An 11626-nucleotide genomic window follows, 5' to 3' on the forward strand; every position below is an offset into this window, starting at 1 on the left:
CTACATGTCTGAAAAGGGCTCCATGTCGCCAGCGCAGAACTTCAGTGACCGGCAATACTACTGCAGGATATCTGGCGTCTGCTCAGTCGGTTTAAGCGCGAGACACATGGACGATTGGTGCATGCGATTCGCATGCGACTGATCGCTACGACTGTCACCACGACTAGTCGTACGCGTGAATTTCAGACACATGGTCCGATGCAAGCGTGCGATACGTCGTCGCGTCGTCAGCGCCTCGCAGCCAGCGAGACTGCGTGTGACCATGGCTGAAGCGAAACCTGCGGCTGGTTCCTCGACTCACCCGATCGACTACGACGATCGCTGAGCTGAATTTGTAGATTCCGCGCGTCGTTCGCACGAAATGGATAAAGCATGCAATCGTGAAGCATTTTCTGCCTTCGGAAACAGTCCGCACACACGCCGACCATGCCTCCCAGCCAGGCACACTCTGCGGCTCGAACCGGTGCAGACCACGGTAGCAACCGCTTGTCGCTGCTCTTCCGAATCAATATGATCGCTAAAAAGAAGTTCCACAGGCGAGAAAGTAGCTGTTGTGCGGGGAAAAATTGTGCTAGGGATTGTTGGCAGGGCTTATTTTAAAAGCGGCCCTCAGATATCTGCCGCTGGGCTAAGCCTACGCTGACCCGCCGTGGAGGTTCAACGGCTGACCTGTCGCCGCAGTGCGCCGGGCAGCCGAGAGATGGCGCTACCTGCGGGGAAGCATCGAAACAGGCTACGCAGATGTATTGGTCACCGATAGCCCAAACGGCAGTTATAGATGAAATAAAGTTCCACATGCAAGAAAGGGGATGATTGGGCGGGGAAAAGTTGTGTTACGGAATGTCATTCGCAGTTACGCAGATAGCGGGATCAAATATCCGCCAGGATATTGTCACGAATACAAGGACGATGCAGTTGTCTTGAATGAGAAACACGTTTATTGGAGCGAACTTGTGCTCCCCTAACAACTCAAAAGAATACAGAGGCGGCGAAGCAGCGGTCAACAAAGTGACTTGCACAGGCGAGTGTAGTCGAATCGAATGCCGCGGTGTCTGCTGTGCAGGCTTTTATCTTTCGGCGCGAGAGTTTCTGGAACCGTCGATTTGCATCCAGAACATTGTAGATCACAGAAGATTATTCTGGTCTAGCGGCGTTAGGGCGAAACACTCTGCTTATCTGAATGAGATAGCCCGTGCGGCATAAAAATAAAGAATGGAACACGCGCTTCGCATGGGACACAGATAACAGAGCCGGGAGCGGCCGGGCATTAAAAACAAACAATAAATAAACAAACCCGTACATGGTTCGCGGCATTACCCCCCCCTCTAAGAGTTCATCGACCCGATGCTAAAATAAAGCGACAGTCCGAACAAACAGCAACAACAAAACAAAAACAAAAAAAGGTTTGTCATCTTGAGAAGTACGGTTTGAGGCGAACCACGTGGACGACTTCGGGTCGCGTGCATCGTCGTGATGTGCCGGAATCACCACTGGGGATCACTTCGTAGGTTAATTGGCCAACACGTCGTAGAATATGGTAGGGTCCGAAATACCGTCGCAGAAGCTTCTCACAGTCCGCGTAGACGAATGGAAGTCCAAACCCACACACGATCCCCTGGTTGGTACTCGGCGTCTCGGCGTCGGAGGCTGTAGCGGCCGGCATCTACCAGCTGCTGGTCCGTTATACGAACTCGAGCGAGCTGGCGGGCCTCCTCCGCACGTTGAAGGTATCCTTGGACGTCGGCGTTGAGGTCGTCGTCTTCTACATGCGGAAGCATGGCGTCGAGCATCGTAGTCGGCCGTCTTCCGTAGACAAGCTCGAACGGTGTCATCTGCGTAGTTTCCTGCGTCGATGTGACATACGCAAACGTGACATACGGGAGGACTTCGTCCCAAGTCTTATGTTCAACGTCGACGTACATAAACAGCATATCCGCAATCGCCTTGTTCAGACGTTCCGTTAGTCCGTTCGTTTGGGGGTGGTACGCCGTCGTTTTCGATGATCCGTGTTGCTGTAGCGTAAGATTCCTTGCGTCAGCTCCGTGGTAAAGGCCGTTCCTCGGTCCGTGATTAGGACTTCAGGAGCTCCATGTCGCAGCACAACTTGGTTTATAAAGAACTTGGCGACTTCTTGTGCAGTCCCCCTCTGAAGAGCGGCGGTCTCTGCGTAGCGCGTCATGTAGTCTGTCGCTACGACAATCCACTTGTTCTCTGATCGTGACGTAGTGAACGGGCCTAGAAGGTCCATTCCAATCTGTTGAAAGGGCCTCGACGGAACGGCGATCGGTTGCAGGACTCCGGCGGGTCTTGTCGGCGGCGTTTTTCGTCGCTGGCAGTCACGGCAACTGCGAATGTAGTGGGTGACGTCAGATGTAAGGTGGGGCCAGAAGTACTTCGCCTTAATTTTTGCAATAGTGCGAGCTGTGCCGACATGTCCGGAAAACGGGTCGTCATGGGACGCTTCCAAAATTTTGTCACGAAGGTCTGCGGGGATGACAAGTAGATAATTCGTTCTTGTTCCGGGGCTGAAATTCTTCTTCACGAGGACGGAGTTTTTGAGGCTGAATGCTGGTAAGTTCCGCTTGAACGCTCTAGGCACGGCGACGTTTCATCCTTCGAGGTAGTCGATCATTACGCGCAAGTCCGGGTCGGCACGCTGCTGGGCGGCTAGGTCGCTCTCCGTAACAACCCCGAAGAACGCACTGTCTTCATCGGAGTCTTGTGGTGGTGGGTCGACAGGGTCGCGGGACAGGCAGTCGGCGTCGGAGTGTTTCCTGCCGGATTTGTAGACGATTGTAACGTCGAACTCTTGCAGGCGCAAACTCCACCGCCCAAGACGGCCAGAGGGGTCCTTCAAATTGGCGAGCCAACACAGCGCATGGTGGTCTGTTACAACCTTGAACGGTCTGCCATACACGTATGGGCGAAATTTTGAAATGGCCCATATAATAGCCAGACACTCTTTTTCGGAGACAGAGTAGTTTTCCTCCTCCTTCGACAGACCACGGCTGGCATAGGCGATTACGTTTTCGCACCCGCTTTGTTTTAAATGCGAATGCATTTCTTAGTCGAGCCATGTCAGGCGCCGTGCGGCGTCCACGCGCCCGCAGGTGTTATCTCTCCGCTCTCACCCCCTCTCCCATAGCAACAGCTGCGAGCGTGCGCGCTCCTCCTCTCCCCTAGCAACCGGAGCAGGTGGTGCGGGCGGATCAGCGGTGAGTGAGTGGAGAGGAGGAGCGCGCTCGGGCGTGTGAGGGCGCTCGCAAGCGGGAGCTCGCCGGAGCTCCCGCGTGTGTGGGAGAGTGTAGGCGAGGGTAGGCGCGGTGATTCGGTGCTTCTCCTCTCGACGCTCGCCCCACTCTCCCGTTCGCTCGGTCGCAGTATATATAAATGGAATGTCTACCGGCAACGGTACCTCGAGCAAGAAGTGTAATACAATCCAGTTCGAGCATTACACCTCTCGCTGGAGGTGACGTCACTGTAGTGGCACTGGCTTCAACGTCATCTTCAACCGGAGGAGAAGAAGAAGCGGAAGTCAAGGCTGCGAAGCGAAGAGCGCGTGATGCCGAACGCAAGCGCTTGAAGCGGGCTGCTGACGCCGAACTCCGCGCTCGGGAAGCCACTGCGAAACGCCAACGCCGAGCCGAAAACCCCGAAATACGTGTTCGACATGTCCATTCGCATTTTCTCACGATTCCCTTCGGGGAGGTGGGGTGAATTTTTTTTGGACAAGGACGGCACCCAAGACTATATCACTGGCGTCCATGTGTATTTCCGTTTCGGAGTTTTCGTCCAAATGAGCGAGCACGGGCGGGCTTTGCAGGTGTTTTTGCAGCTCGCAGAAAGCCTTTTCTTGGTCGTCTTCCCAGCTGAAAGGGGTGCTATCTTTCGTCAAGCGCGTGAGCGGCTCAGCAATGCGTGTGAAGTTTGCGACGAAGCGCCGGTCCAAGAAATCTGCGCACGCCCTTCTTATCTTTCGGCCTCGGGAAGTTCGCCATGGCTGAAGTTTTCGCCTGGTCAGGCAGGACTCCCGCGGCGTTGACGACATGGCCCAAACACTTCAGTTCCTCGTACGCGAAACGGCACTTTTCAGGCTTCAGCGTCAACCCCGACGTACGGATGGCCTCGAGTACCGACTGCAACCTTGCGAGGTGTTCGTCGAAAGTCCGGGAGAATACCACAACGTCGTCGAGGTATAAGAGGCAGGTGTGCCACTTCAGGCCAGCTAGCACAGTGTCCATGACTCTTTGGAACGTTGCTGGTGCCATGCATAGCCCAAACGGCATCACCTTGAACTCGTATAGGCCGTCCGGGGTTATGAATGCAGTCTTCTCTCGATCTCTCTTGTCCACTTCAATTTGCCAGTAGCCTGTCTTCAGATCCATCGATGACAAGTACCTCGCATGGCAGACGTGGTCGGGGGCGTCGTCAATTCGTGGCAGCGGGTACACGTCCTTTTTGGTGATCTTGTTCAATCGCCGGTAGTCAACGCAGAACCTCAGTGTGCCGTCTTTTTTCTTCACGAGTACGACCGGCGTCGCCCACGGACTTTTCGATGGCTGTATAATGTCGTCGTTGAGCATGTCGTCGACTTGAGTCCGGATGGCTTCGCGCTCGTGTGAGGAGACGCGGTACGCTGACTGTCGGGTAGGTCGGGCTCCATCCTCGGTTATTATCCGGTGCTTCGCCAGAGGTGTTTGACGTAACTTTGAGTTCGACGAAAAACACTCGCTGTAGCGACGCAGCAAAGCCAATAACTTGTTCCTTTCTTCTTGTGGTAGCGCCGGATTCATGTCGAAGGGGTGCGGAAGCTTGAAGGTATCGTCGGGTGCGCGTTCAAAGTCGGCGATTGCTGTCACATCACTTGCTTCTTGCGTTTCTTCGACGAACGCAATTGCAGCGCCCTTGTTTAAATGCTAGTACTCCTCGACCTTCCACATGGGAAATCAGCATTGCTACGGCAGTTAGGCGACTCGTATGGGTAGGGCGACGGCGATCGGTGTGAGCGGGCTGGTCCTCGGTTGGTGTTGGACAGGTATTCGTCGATCTTAGTAGGGCGCTGGCCAGGTCGGGGGCCTGGGGCGTCGACGGAGAAACCACGCAGTCCGAGTCTCCTGTACGGGCAGCGACGATAGATGTGATCGGCCCCTCCGCAATGGTAGCACAGCGGACGATGATCTGGCGTTCGCCAAACGTCAGCCATCCTCGGCGTTTGGGTTTGGGCTGTGTACGGCGGTACTACGGTCGACGGCGGCGACAGTGGGAACGGCGGCGAGAGTGGGGAGGGCGGCGAGAGTGGACGGCGGTACGGTGGAGCTTCTTGTAGACGGGTTGGAGCAGGGCGGGGTCGACTAACAGCCGCGGAGTAGGTCATCGCCTGTGGCTCGCGTGGTGCCTCGGATGGCATAGAAGTGACCAAAGCGTGTTGAAACTCTTCGCGGATGACATCAGTCAGGGAAGCCACTTGAGGTTGCGGCGTCATCGGAAAAAGCTTCCGAAGCTCCTCCCTGACCACTGCTCGGATGGTCTCACGCAGTGTGTCGGAGCTTGTAGCTCCGGCACCGGTCGTCTCGGAAACCAGCACGTTGACCGGGCGATCGTACTGCCTCGTTCGAACTTCGAGCGTCTTCTCCATCGCGGCCGCCTCAGACGCGAATTCGGCCACCGTCTTGGGAGGATTGCGGACAAGGCAAGCAAAAAGCTCCTGCTTTACCCCTCACATGAGAAACCTTAGTTTATTTTCTTCTGTCATCTCCGGATCCGCACGTCGAAACAACCTCTTCATCTCCTCAACAAAGATCACTACCCCTTCGTTGGGGTGCTGCGTTCGAGTTTCAAGTAAAAGCTCTGTGCGTTTTTTTCTGACCACGGTAGTAAAGGTCTTAGTGAACTCGCTTTTGAACTGAGCCCAGTTTGTCAAGGAGCTCTCGTGGTTCTCGAACCAAGTGCGAGCCGAATCTTCCAAGTAAAACAAAACGTGCCGGAACGTTTCTGCGTCGTCCCACCTGTTGAATTTCCGGACGCGCTCCAGTTTCTCCAACCATTCTTCTGGGTCTTCTGCGGGGCTCCTCGGAATGATGGCGGTTCCCGTGGCTGCTGCAGAACGACAGGAGGATTGGCTTGGTTGAGCATGGTGCTGGTTGCGACGTCTTTCTTCTTCGCTTCCTCCGGTAGCAGACCAAGCTCTGGTGGTAAATCTTGCCGGCGGAGGCTGGCTCTTGTTGGACTGGCTTGGCGACTTTCAGAGGTTGTAGTGGGCATGAAGGGTGCTACCCCGCACCTCCACCAGATGTCACGAAGCCAAGGACGACGCAGTTATCTTGAAGGAGAAACACGTTTATTGGAGCGAAATTGTGGTCCCCTAACAACTCAAAAGAATACAGAGGCGGCGAAGCAGCGGTCAACAAAGTGACTTGCGTCGGCGAGCGTTGCAGAATCGAAAACCCCGGCGTCTGCTCTGCCGGCTTTTTATCATTCGGCGCGCTTTCTAGAACCGTCGATTCGCATCGAGAACATTGTAGATCCAAGAAGATTATTCCGGGCTGTTCACGTTAGATCGGAAGGCTCTCACTATCAGAACAGATAACACATGCGGCACAGAAAGAAATAATGGAACGCGCGCTTCCCTTGGACAGAGATAACACAAACCGGCGCAGCCGGGCGGTAAAAGCAAAACACAAACAAACCCAATGCATGGTTCGCGGCAATATTTGATCAAATATCCGCCAAGCCTAAAGTTCCCAACACTTGAGCGGACCCGAGCAACGCAAGCCGGGGGTGGGTTTAGCAGGCTCACATTGGCTGTGGCCTCACGAGGATCCAAACGATGGCACGACTGCATCTGGCTTGCCAGGCGCACGCCGTGAGCCTCCTCCGACCAGCGAACGACGCCAAAACAGGTCCTAACAATCAGTCGTAACGATCCGTCGCATGCGGATCGCGTGCACCAGTCGTTCACGCGTCTCGCGCTTTTTTCGGTCTTCTGATGGGCGGGCTGGCCAGGCTGTAATAGCATGGCTGTCACTTGGGCCTGCTGTTTGTGAAGGATTTCTCTGAGTTGTTGTATCGCCTTCTGCTTTGACTGGTGCGTTTCCGTCCACTTCTGCATAGCTTGGTTCGTTTGTATAGCTTGTGTTTGTGCTCGCGCTTGCAATTGTATAGACTGTGCGCTTGTTTGTTGAATGAATTGTTTGACCCACGGAGGAGCGTCGTAAGCTAGGGGAGGTGCTTGTTGTGGCTGCTGCTCTTGTAGAGTCGTCTGCTGAGCGGTAGTAATTGCAGTTGAAGACTTGCCTGCTGCCTTGTGTTTTTATTGCATGTCTGGGGGAGCGGCTACTGGGGCTCTCTTGGGCGATGGAGACTGCCTCGACTTCGCCTTGTCAATGCGCGCCCTTTTCTCCCTTTTCTCATTCCATTCTTTCAGTCCGTGCTGAAGCACCAGTTTTTGCTCGTTTCGCGCGTTGAGCTGTTCTTGGAACCTTGTGCGAGTCGCGTCTATGGAGCGCTGGATTTCCGAAAGTTGTTTCCGGAGGCGCGCCAGAGTGTTTTCGAAACACCCAGTGCTGACTTCTGTTTCATTGTCCAGTTGCTTCACCTCACTGTCGATTTCTTCCTTGCAACGTGAACTGAAGCCGGTTGATCCCGGCTCTCAGGCTGACATTTGGACTTCAGACGCCACCGCGGGGCATGACAACGCGTCAGTTTGTGGCAGCGACTGATTGCTACTGGGCTCCGAGAACTTGCTTTTTGCTCGGCGTTGCGAGCGGCCACTTTGCGGTATTCGGCCCGTGCTTGTGCCGCTTAGGGTGTCGGTTTCCCGGCTTGCAGACGTGCGAACACCTTTCGCCGTCGACCTTTGCTGCGTGACTGGCGTTCCTGAGAACCTTTCTTGACTTTCGTTTTGAAAAGCCTACGCGCTGGGCACTTTTTGTTTGGTTCCCAGATGACCATCCTTCCCGCAGTTGGCACAGTGTTTTTTGTCTATCTGAGGGCAGGCTTTTGGCGGTTCCTCGTTGGAGGAGCCGCACTGGGAACACACTGCCTTCTCCTTTGGGCACACATCCTGTTTGTCGCCTGGTCCGTGACAACGATAACAAGCCACGGATCACGACTCGTACGGGCTCACTCGTTTCAAAAAATCCCAGTATTTCACGTACCAGGGTGGATGACGCGAAGCAAACCTGATCAACACCGCCACTTTCATTCTCATGGGACAAGATTGCAGCAGCTGGACGCTCTCAGAGTCCAAAGCTTCAACCAACGTCACTGACGTTTCGCCTGGAGTGCAGTCATATGTGACGCCACGCGACATGCCATCACTGGGAACCTGGTGTACAGTCACGGGAAAGGACGGGTTCGATGGAGTGTCTAACGCACTTAGTCTAAGTACTGCCGACACCTGCTTCTTGTCGCAGGTATGCACAGTGAGGGCGTTAGACTCCTTGTTGAAGCGCAGGAGTTGGTGCTTCGCTAACTGCTGGTTTTGCGAAAGGGCACAGATAGCCCGTCTCACTTCCTGATGGTTGAGGGATGTGATACTACATCGCTCCTTGGGTCGCATTGACAACACGAAGGGGCCGACTTCGATGCGCTTCGTGGCTCTTGCCGATTTTGCGGACGTCCCGATGCGCTGTAGTGATGTTCTAAATGCAGAGCATTTCTTTAACTCACGATGTCACCCGTTCTAGGCGTCCGTAGTAGTCCGCATCACTCGCAGGTGCGCCCTCTCGGCGCGATCGTGGCGTGATAAAGGCGGGTGTCGGCGAGGCTGGAACGCACTCATCGCCGCGCTCTCTCCTCAGCCCCGCTCCTCCTCGCCTACTCTCCGCTCACATCGCGCGCTCTCTCCGCGGTCGGTTCGCGCCCAACAGGTGGGGGCGCGCGCGTCGCGGGATCAACATCTGTGGCGTGATCGTGACGTCAGCATCGCGCGCACGTGGCGCGATCGTGGCGTGATAAAGGCGGGTGTCGGCGAGGCTGGAACGCACTCATCGCCGCGCTCTCTCGTCAGCAGTTGCCACAAGTGCAACAACATTAACGTAACGCAAACTACTTAACGTCGTGCGCCCCCAGAAATGCTCTGCATGTGATCGTGCCCCTCGCGAGGGGGATGTTCCTTCCATCAGGAAAACGGCTACAGCTGGCGGGAATCGAACCCGCGTCCTCGGGCACAGCATTTCTTGCACCCGTCGTCTTGTCATCATTCACTCAGTTAGGACGGTGACGCTGCTGAGCCCAGAAACGGCCGCCAAAGGGCTGCGCCCTAAAATAACAGCTTCAAAATAACATTTGCGGTTACGGAGAATTTCTGGCAAAAAACAGGACGAACCTGATAATAACAAGACCACCCTCCACCCACCTTGCATTTGGACTCCAGATTTACATCAATCTCCAGTATACGATCTATGCTTAAATTTTTTTGTTTGTTTGGCGCGAGTAGTTGCGCGCTCTCAAAGTTTGTCCCCTTCAGTGCCATCCTCCAGGTCTCGGCTGCACCAGTCGGACTGGAAACTTGCCGCTTTGCGTAATGTGGCTTCAACGGCGTCCTCGGACTCCGTTCGCCGTCGCTTGCTGGCATGCTGCTGTCTGCGGTCGGTTCTAGTTCTCGTGGTTAGGCCGTCGGCAGCCGCTACAGACGGCGTTCGCCACATGCGTAGCTCCGTTTCCGTCGTCAGTGCGCCGTCCAGCGCAACCTCCATGAGCTCAGCTGGCTCCGCTCCGCGGGGTGGCACAGCGGGCGTGTGTGACTTCAGTTCTCCTGATTACATCACAGGCGTGGAGTTGCCAGTTCCAGCGACAGATGGCGACGCCATACCGCCGCAGGTGGCCCAGCCGCCGCGGTTGCCGTTAGGGTTAGCTTTGGTTCGGCCGCGTACACTCGAAAGGAAAGTGGCGTAGGATGCACAACGTGTGCCCAAAAAAGAGCGAAATTTACCTCACGTGTGCGGAACGTCAGTTTCCACGATTGTACAAAGGCACAACAATGTCCGAGGACAAGAACAATAAAGTAAGGCTTTACTCTGAAGCACGAAATATGCACCGGAAGGCCTCTCCCTATCCTGCTTCCGAGAATTGAAAACGGTTCCTTTCTGCTGCCGAAGCGTTCAGCGGGGTCCGCGGCACTCGAAAGGATGCTCCAACCCCCGGCGCTCATAGTCAAATCAAACAAAAAGAAACCTCGACGCCAAGCCTTCGCAACCAGTCGATGCAACCCCGCGATCTTAGTAGCGTCCTTCGCAGTAACACTCAACAAAAACCTCCTCGCTTTCAGTACACCCCCCCCCCTCAAAAAAAAGCAGAGAACTAGTGTATCCCTTGCACAAAAGTATAGAAAGATCAAGGAGGTCCAGATAGGACAAACATTTTATATCACCGCCGCATACCCCACTCAACTGAAAGGCACCCAATGGGATCATGCAAAATAAACACCACGGTGTTACGGCGAACGACTTAACTCACTGCATACCTTATTTCAAAATTCTATGGAACTACTTACACAGTACAGAGAAAACTACCTTCGTGATCATACTCTTTGAGGGGGCCTTTGTATACTACTCCGGTAGTTTTGGGGATTTGAGTATCAATGCTTTCTTTAATAAAAGAAGCACGAGACGTACGCGCACAGCGGTCGAGCCCGCCACCATAAAGATGTGCACCCATCACTGCCAACCGGCGTGTTGAACACCGGGTCTCCCTTACCTTATAGAACAACGACTCTAAACACAAACGTGTCACTTTTGGCAAGGAACCGGAGCAAGAGATGATAGCGTCGGTACAAGACCCTGCGGCTTGTCGAGCGATCGTCACAATCACAAGTGAAGAGCGATCGTCACAATCAGAAACATACGCTAGATACCCTCCAACCCGGTGGTAAGCACGTCTATTTTCAGGCCGAAATTTCTACTGCCCCATGTATCCCAAGCTCCTTCATCGCGCCACCGGAGCGCAAGTGACACATGTGTGACGTCGCCACACATGATACGCTATGGAAATAAGTCGCATCTGCGCTCGTTCGGAGCCGTGTAGGAGTTCCACGTGACTTTAACAGTGTTTAACACTTTTTTCGCCGGTATTTGGCAGCGCGGTCTCTGCATGGCTGGCGCACCGGCTAGGCTATGTGCACCTCTCACTCGTGACATGTATGTGTACTAGTACCGGACTTAGCCTAAGTGTGTGTAGATAAACAAAGCGATCGTAAATCAGCAGGCTAAGCCAGGTTTGATGATTAAAGAGGTTAGGCTCCGAGCTCTGATCGCACACAGAACGCCTTTGAAGATGTTAGCGGAGAAAAATAATCCATCGCACCTTTTCGTGCGTACACATGAGCGGAAAGTCCAACACCCGGAAAGCACTTATTTAAACTTTTGAGTGCGCGTAGTCGAATGATCGAACGAGAAGGGCCGACAATGGTATTCAATTCTCGCACGTTCTCGAATTACCCACGGCCAAACCTCATTTCATCTGTCGAATGCCATCTCGGGGGAGTAAGCGAGAGAGAGAGGTCTTTAATGTGGAATGGAGAGGTCAGCTCTGTTTGCCGAAGTGATTGCTCCGCCACAGGTGGATCATTACAATGCAGTGAGGGTGATTTTGGAGATTGGGAAGACTACTGTTGCTCTTTGCGTGC

The sequence above is a fragment of the Haemaphysalis longicornis genome, unplaced genomic scaffold, assembly GCF_048455015.1.
Source record: "Haemaphysalis longicornis isolate Haplotype H1 unplaced genomic scaffold, Haemaphysalis longicornis Haplotype H1 scaffold_8, whole genome shotgun sequence".
NCBI lineage: Eukaryota > Metazoa > Arthropoda > Arachnida > Ixodida > Ixodidae > Haemaphysalis > Haemaphysalis longicornis.